The 8,268-nt window shown below is 36.5% G+C and overlaps 1 pseudogene; it reads left to right on the top strand.

Moving 5' to 3' along the window:
• The first annotated feature begins 4,205 nt into the window (after nt 1-4,205).
• On the top strand, nt 4,206-6,443 carry LOC149220449 (cullin-1 pseudogene; annotated as a pseudogene).
• Nucleotides 6,444-8,268: the final 1,825 nt, after the last annotated feature.

The raw sequence follows: 8,268 nt of genomic DNA, 5'->3' as shown, positions 1-8,268 counted from the left end.
GAGAAGTGCCCCTATGGTATCACTTCGTATAAATTTGACCTTATTTCCTAACTCTTTCTCCACCAATTCTTTAAACTCACAAAACATTGTTAAAGTTCGATCCTTTTTCTGCATGAAAAATATCGAGCATTTTCGAGAAAATTCATCAACAAATATAACATAATACCTGTGTTTGGTCGTGGATGTTGCTGAGAATGGTCCACACACATCTTAATGGACTCGCTCTAGAATATCCTCTGCTCGACTGTCTCTGTAATTAAAGGAAGACTTGGTGTATTTTCCCAAAGTAAACCCCTTGCATATATCAACTAGCTCAAGTGTACCTTTGGGAAGACTGATAGAGACCCGTTGTAATATATTCAAAGCCCCATGATGCAGGTGGCCTAATTGCCTGTGCCAAAACTCGCCAACGTCTCGGCTCTCCACCCTATCTGCTTTTGTTCTCAAAGAAGCACTCTCCTTTACCTCCAACTTATAAATATTCTTCATCTGAATCCCTATCTTCTTTACTTGACCCGAGACTATGTGTTGAATGAACAACTTTCCTTTCGAGAAGATCACATGAACGCCTCTATCCTCAAGGATGGAAATAGATACCAAGTTCTTCTTCTGCCCGAGCACATACATAACATTATTCAAGGTGAGTGGAGCCCCATGACTCCTCTGAAAAGTAATCGTTCCCAATTCAGTAACAATATACTTCCCATCGTCACCCATCTCGATATGCATCTTGAGATATTTCTCCTCCATGTCATTAAACAACTCCATTTCACCAGTCATGTGGAATGAAGCTCCACTGTATAAGTAACATACACTCTGCATCTTTTGTGATACCATGCATGCAATGAGGGAAAACTCTAATTCGAATTGAGACACCAAAGCCTCACCCATTGCTCCTCCTTAGGACTTCTTCTTGGACTTCTTGAGTCGACAAGTTGCATCAAAATGGCCCAGCTTGTGACAATGAAACCACTTAAATTTCATCATGTATTTCATCTTACCTCCATGATAAAAATCCAATTTTGAATGAAAAGCTTTCCTTTTCCCCTTTTTCGACTTAACCGTTAAGGCATGATTCTCTTCATCATCCATCTTTGTTGAAGAGCCATGTCTAGTGTTCCTCGTGATCTCCTCCTACATCAAATCCCACCACAGTCGTTCCTAATCTAACAGCTTCTCTCGACCATTGACAGAGTCCTGACAATTATGCCAACTCTTTGGGAGCCCTAGAAGAGTAAGAATCACTAGATCATCCTCGACAACCATGATTCCAACACTTCCAAGTTCATCACGACATTGAGTGAACTTGGTCAAGTATTTTTGAATAGTGTCTCCTTTCTCCATTTTGATTTTTCGTAGTTTGTCCTTCAATGCCAATTTCCTTTGGTCATGGTTGTCCTAATACAAGGCCATCAATGTTTTCCACATAACGTATGGAGTTTCCTTGCCATCCAGACTCAAGATAATGTGGTCTCAAACTCCCTCAAGGATTATCTGCCTCGCTTTCGGCACACACTTCTTCCATTCAACCAAATTCTGTGCATCTAATGTTCTTGGCTTAGGAATTTCTTGATCAACAAATCATTTCAAGCCATTATCCTCTAGCACAGCCTCTATCGTGTCCCTCCAGGGTATAAAATTCAAGTTTCCTTCCAAGACATACTCGAGCCACAAACTGTAGAAGGCCATGAGCCGATCTAGAAGTATGTATTGAAAATTCAAATTTCACCTGTAACCCAAAAATAAAAACTTCGAAATCTCATCTAGCATATTATTCTTAGCTCTGATATCATGTAGAAAATCCTATAGATTCACAAGCTCATGCAATTTACTGAAGAACAGGACAAGAATCTACTTCTACTTTCAACTAGTGAAAGCCAATAGATCGATGAAAAGAATATGAACAAGAAGAAGACACAACATGTATCTAGGGAAAGCCAATGCTCAAAACCCCTCTATCTGTCTTGCATATCAGAAATATGAGTGAAAATACAAAGCTTGTTTTCACCAAAGCAATTCCGTACAAGTATGCTCAACTCTCTCAGCTCAAAAGCTAGCTCAAGCCAAATCCTTAGCCTATTCAGCAGCTCTCAAAGCCTCGAATCTCTTGCATAATTCCTAGGATGAATAGCCTGTATTTAAAGGGAATTCATCCTTCCAAAACCGTGTAATCTAAAGATATGTTCTTCTCTAATTACATGCATGATCTATACAACTCAGTAAATCACACAACTCATAGTATATTGTCCTTGCACTCTATTCTCAACTCGGTCTTTCTAAGAATTGACATGCATGAATTTCTGATGAGGGAATCTTCAGTTAACTACAGTGACACTTGTGGATGCACTAGTGCACCAACTGACTGTTAACTCTTTATTAGTTCCACAAGCAATTTGGAACTAATTTAACTGAACATAACTCAGTACACTCAGTTATCTAATTTACAACTCAATTTAGACTCATATTGGACCCCTAAAACTTACGGATAACACATACATGCCTCCAAAAAGAATTCCAACTCGAAATTCTTATGCTAATTAAGTTAATTAAACTTAATTAACTATTTACAAGTTGCTATGAGAATAGAATTCGATTTTAATTCTCAGTTTAATTCAAGGACAAACTAAATTGCAATTTCTTGTTGCCATTTCTCAGAAAATCGTCCAAATATTAAAAGAAAATCTAAATAATGCAAGGAATCGTATGAAGCAACAAGCAGACCGTAACAGAACCGAAAGAGAGTTTGAAGTTGGAGAATGGGTATTTGTTAAGCTCCAACCATACAAACAATTATCCTTAAAACAGAAAGGAAAAAACAAATTGGCACCAAAGTTTTATGGACCTTATCAGATCAACAAAAAGATTAGCCAAGTTGCATATGGTTTAAGCCTTCCAGAGACAAGTCGTGTTCACAACGTCTTCCACGTATCTTGCCTTAAAAGGGCCCTAGGTAACAATCAAACAGCGCAAACAACACTTCCATCCCTAGATGATGAGGGAAGAGTCATTTTAGAACCAGAAGGTATTTTGTCTACTAGAGAAAGAAAGCTTCGTTATCGTACTATCAAGGAATATCTGATCAAGTGGAAGGACTTGCCCGAAGAAGAAGCTTCTTGGGAGAATGAAGTATTTTGTCAACAACATCCGTCGTTACATATGCTTTGAGGACAAAGCATTCTTTCGAGAGGAAGGCAATGTTATGTAAAAAATAGTTAATTTTAGGTTTATAATTTAATTTAGGTTTAGTTAGGCGAAAGGGCACGATCATAAGATCATGCCCTTTCCCAAAGGGTGTCCATGGCGGTATTTAAGCCAGGAGCCCCATTGTAATCAGACATCATCTGTCATTTTTCATATCTTTTAATAAATATTTATATATCTATTCTGCGTTCTAGCATTTTCTGTATCATACCCCATTTCAATAACTATAAGGATCTAGGTGGAAGTGGAGTAAGCAGGTTGCCTTATGTTGATTGTCTCATTAACATATGAATAATCAACCATTATGTTAGTAAGAGAAAATCTCACTCCATTATGGATTCACCCATTTTATTGACCATAAACATCATGTCATATTATAGCTAGAACAAACACATAATTCCTTGTCAATCCCCACTATTTATGAGCACCATTGTAGATGCCCTCTAATAAGATGTGACTTTCCATTATATATACTCCCATTTATATAAACATAAAAATCATATATACTCCCATTTATATAAACATAAAAATCATGGTATATTGGAGAAAAAGGCCCTACTAATTTGTGGAGACTCTAATAGACTCTAATATATTAAAAATAGAACAAAAGCATATTCTCATCATAATATAAAATAATATGAAAAATTACTTAAAATAATCTTCAAAAAAAAAAAAAAAAAATATAGTTTAAAAATAGCACCATATAGTTTACTTCTCTATTATTATTATTATTCTAATTTTAAATTTTATTTTTATGGGCATAATCAAATGAAATTAAAATAAATATCATGAACACGCGAGGGAACCGGCCGACGGGACATTCACATGCCGGGCCCACATAACCCAGCCTTAACGATATTAAAAATACAAAGTTGCAATCACTCGTTTACCATAAACAGATTCTCAACCTTCTCTAGAGTGGAGCGCGTACTCTGCTATCATACCTTCTGATAACCAAGTATTCTCTCCCTAAGAAAACAGTGTCAGTTAGCTTTGGTTTCGAAATGACGAGGAGCAGTGGAAGTATCATAAACGTGCAGGAAGGATGGGCTATTGTCAACAGGGCCGTGAAAGACAAGAGGTTTGATCTGGAAGAAGGTTGGGCTTTTATTTACAAAGCTATCCTACAGCTGAGTAGCCGGTTGGAAGAAGATGTCAACTTTGAGGTGCCTGTGGACGACAAAATGGCTATTTACACTGTCGTCTACTATATTCGCGAGAAACCGGAACTCTATAATAGATACAGGGATTCCATTAAAGAGTACATAACCTTAACGGTTTCACCGGCTTTGAGGGAACAGACTGATGACCAGTTGTTGCCGAGAGAACTTATCAAACGCTGGAAAATTTTCAAGGCCATGCTCCGTTCCATGTTCGCTTTCTTCCAACATTTGGATGTCTGGTATCCCTCCCTTCTTTCAGTCAGAGAAGTTGGAATCGAGTACTTCCGAGACCTTGTTTTTCGGGAAATCCGAATTAATGTGAAGAATGCGGCGATTGTTCTTATTGATGAAGAGCGCGAACGCGAAGGAGAGCCAAGAGATGAGACCGAGACCCTTTTGAAAGATATTGTCGCCATTTTTCTGGAGGTTGACATGGATTTCTATACAAATGATTTTGAAGTGGCCATGTTGGAACATACTGCAGATTTCTACTCTCGGAAGGCTTCTTCATGGATTTTAGAAGATTCCTATACGGACTATATGTCAAGGGTGGATGAAGCTTTCATACTCGAGAAGGACAGAGTTGCAAGATATTTGCATAAGAGCAGCGAGCAAAAGGTATTAGAGAATGTAAAGAATGTATTGTTTTCCCATTTGATGACATATCTTCTTGAGGAACATAGATATAAAGATATTTTGAGGATGGGGAGGCTATTTGATAGTGTACCTAATGGATGGGAATCAATTGAAAATATTTTTAAGCAGCATGTTATTAGTGAAGTAACATCACCTGTTAAACAAGCTGAAGATGCTGTGCTAAAGCAGAATGCAGGCAGAAGGGATAAAAGTTTATTGTTGCGGGAAGTGTTTGCGTTTGTGAGGAAGGTTATAGAATTACGGGACCAGTATACGAAATATGATGATGATGTCTTTCAGGAGAATAATATTTTTTCCAGGGTTTTGAAACAAGTATTTGAGGTGTTCTGTAATAAAGGAATTGCAGGAAGTAGCAGTGCTGAGTGGCTGGCTACACTTTGTGATACTGTACTTGAAGAGGATAGCAGCAATGAAACGTTGAGCAGAGACGATATAATTGAAAATGTGGTGGAATTTGTAGAGTATATCTGGGATAAAGATCGGTTTGTTGAATCCTACGGAGAAAAACTAACTCGTAGAATTCTGCTCGGCAAACGTACAAATATTGGTTATGTGCAGATCATATTGTCAAAGCTGAAGCAGAAATTTGGTGATCAATTAACGTCACAGATTGCTGGTATGTTAACGGATTGGACAGGATCCCAGGAGAGACAAAGTAAATTCGAAACCTATCTTGAAAATAATAGAAATATACATCTGGGAATAGAGTTTACAGCTACAGTGCTGACAACTAGATTTTGGCCAACATACAAGTGCCCTCACATTAATTTACCTCCAGAGATGGTTAGATGTGTTGAAGCATTTACAGACTATTATTCCGCAGAAGCCCAACATCAAAAGCTTAAATGGATATATTCCTTGGGATCCTGTACTATAATTGGTAAGTTTGATAGAACATCAATAAAACTGATAGCAACAACTTGCCAAACATCAATATTATTGTTGTTCAATGCCTCTGAAAAGTTGAGTTATTCCAACATCAAAAAGCACTTGAATTTGGCAGAGGAAGAAATTGATGGACTTCTATATTCACTGGCCTGTGACAAGTACAAAATTCTTCTCAAGGTTCCAGATACAACCACGGTAACTGCATCAGATGACTTCAAAATCAATTTTAATTTTACAGATAAAAAAGGGAAGATAAAACTTCCAATGCCACTGCTGAGCGACAAGAAAAAATCATCATCGGAGGAGGATATTCATAAGGACAGACGTTTTGTTATTGATGCATCGATAGTACGCATTATGAAGGCAAAAAAGGCTTTACAATACAAAATACTTGCGAGTGAATGTGCTCAGGAACTTGAAGGGCTATTCAAGGTAGATTTCATGCAAATTAAAAGGCGGATTGAAGATTTGATTAAGAGGGAGTTCTTAGAACGAGACAAAAAAGAGGTGGATTTGTTAAGATATATACCTTGAAGAAGCCTATGAAGATAGCACGGAAAGGTATTGAATGCGTTGGTTTTACGTTGTCACTCTGTTGTTCTTTATTTTCGTATCATTTAAACTAGATTGGATATCTTTTCTATGAGTCATATTTATCATTCAGGAAGAAAAGAAGTGGTATCAATGTCCATTCTTGGGTTGAGAGAAAGTTTTTTGTTCCATTTTATTTTTCATATTTTATTTTGGAGGATCTGTACAAGGAAATTCAGAATTGTTGTAAATAGGTATTTGGGAAGTTTCATGGAAGTTATAATAATTTGACCATATAAATTTTGTGGAACATTTTTGTGGTATCATATTTATTATTCTATGTAGAGTATTGTACTAAGAATAGTGTCATTAGAGATATTGTGGTATTTTATATGTTTTGTTATAATAGCTATTTCTAGAACTATTGTAGAAGTTATATACACTTCAATTTCAGCCCACAATCATTATTATATTTTTTGTGGACATTTTTCTCTATGTATATTATTTCCAAATTAGGGTTGTAGCATTGTATATGACTAATATTGATAAATTTATGCTATTTTAATGTCATAACCTCCAAACTATAGTTAAGCAAGGTACTTCTATTAAACATAATATTCTCAAGTTTCTATCTTGAAATCCTAGATTTATGGTGGAACATAACATTCAAAATGGATATATTATCTCAGTTCATTGAAGTGTACATAGGTTTAAGTTTTCATGAATTTTAAGTATGAGGAAAATCACAAGAGATTGTTACTTCAAGTTCAAGGATTTCTAATGCTCATTAATGTGATTCAATTGTTGAAGTAGTCTAGACAAAAATACTACTTTTAGATAGTCAAGAATAAGAATACATGAAGCACCTTAAGGAATGTTAAAAAAGGGAGAGAGAACATACAACTAATCACGAGAACATTGATAAGAAAAATAGACTACATCACAAATTTATGAAAATAGACAGATAAATTTGAGAAGGATTCCATTAACAATAATTACATATAGTGTGGCCAATTTAGAGACATCTCCTTCTAAATGTTAAATAAGGTTGTAGATTCTTTAAGCTGAATATTTTCAATTGTCCCTATAAAGATAGATTTAGAGGTTGCTACTCGATTACATGTTCATGGTGATTAGTACAAGTAGGTTAAATCGGAGTTATAGGAGAAAAAAATTAGGATTTCCGAGTATGAAGGATATACATTAGATAGTGATGGTTTAATACAATTTCACGGAAGGATTTGCGTGCCGTTGAATGAAGAAGTACTTCAATTGATTTTCAGGATAAGGGTTCTCCTTCTTTCTTATTCAATCTGTTGGGGCGAGTTTCAAAGTGATAGGTGGATTGGGGAAGCGGTAATGTGCATTAGTGGTCTACCTGCAGTGGGGAAAGCAGGGTTGGGGAAAGCGACTTTCACAGGGCTGGGAGCTCTCCAACCATAAACTAACACTCACAATACCAGCTATGAAACGCACTCTCCTACCTAACAAATGAAATATCTACACTCACACTCACACTAACAGTACAAGGATATATTCTGCATATCCGGTTTACCAAGCAAAGGTAGTAGTGGATTCAGTTGATGAGGCACCACTAATAGCATATCCACCAGTAACAGAGTGAACAGGCGGGGTAGAAAAGTGATGTGGAGTTGAAGATTTAGATCCATAGCCCTTTCGAGAGCCAATGCAACGGATTGAACAGAGTGTATGAAATCTCCTTCAAGATGTCTATCCCTTTAGTTCATATTCTTATTACTATTATGAAGTATCAACCTAATTTTATCCATATCATTCAACCTGCCCGAGCACGGAAACAATCTACTCA

This window comes from Pinus tabuliformis, chromosome Q, assembly GCF_031772625.1.
Source record: "Pinus tabuliformis cultivar Carrire ecotype Pingquan chromosome Q, CPIR1, whole genome shotgun sequence".
Lineage (NCBI taxonomy): Eukaryota > Viridiplantae > Streptophyta > Pinopsida > Pinales > Pinaceae > Pinus > Pinus tabuliformis.
The sequence above is the reverse complement of the archived record's forward strand: the minus strand, read 5'-3'. Positions and strand labels throughout refer to the sequence as shown.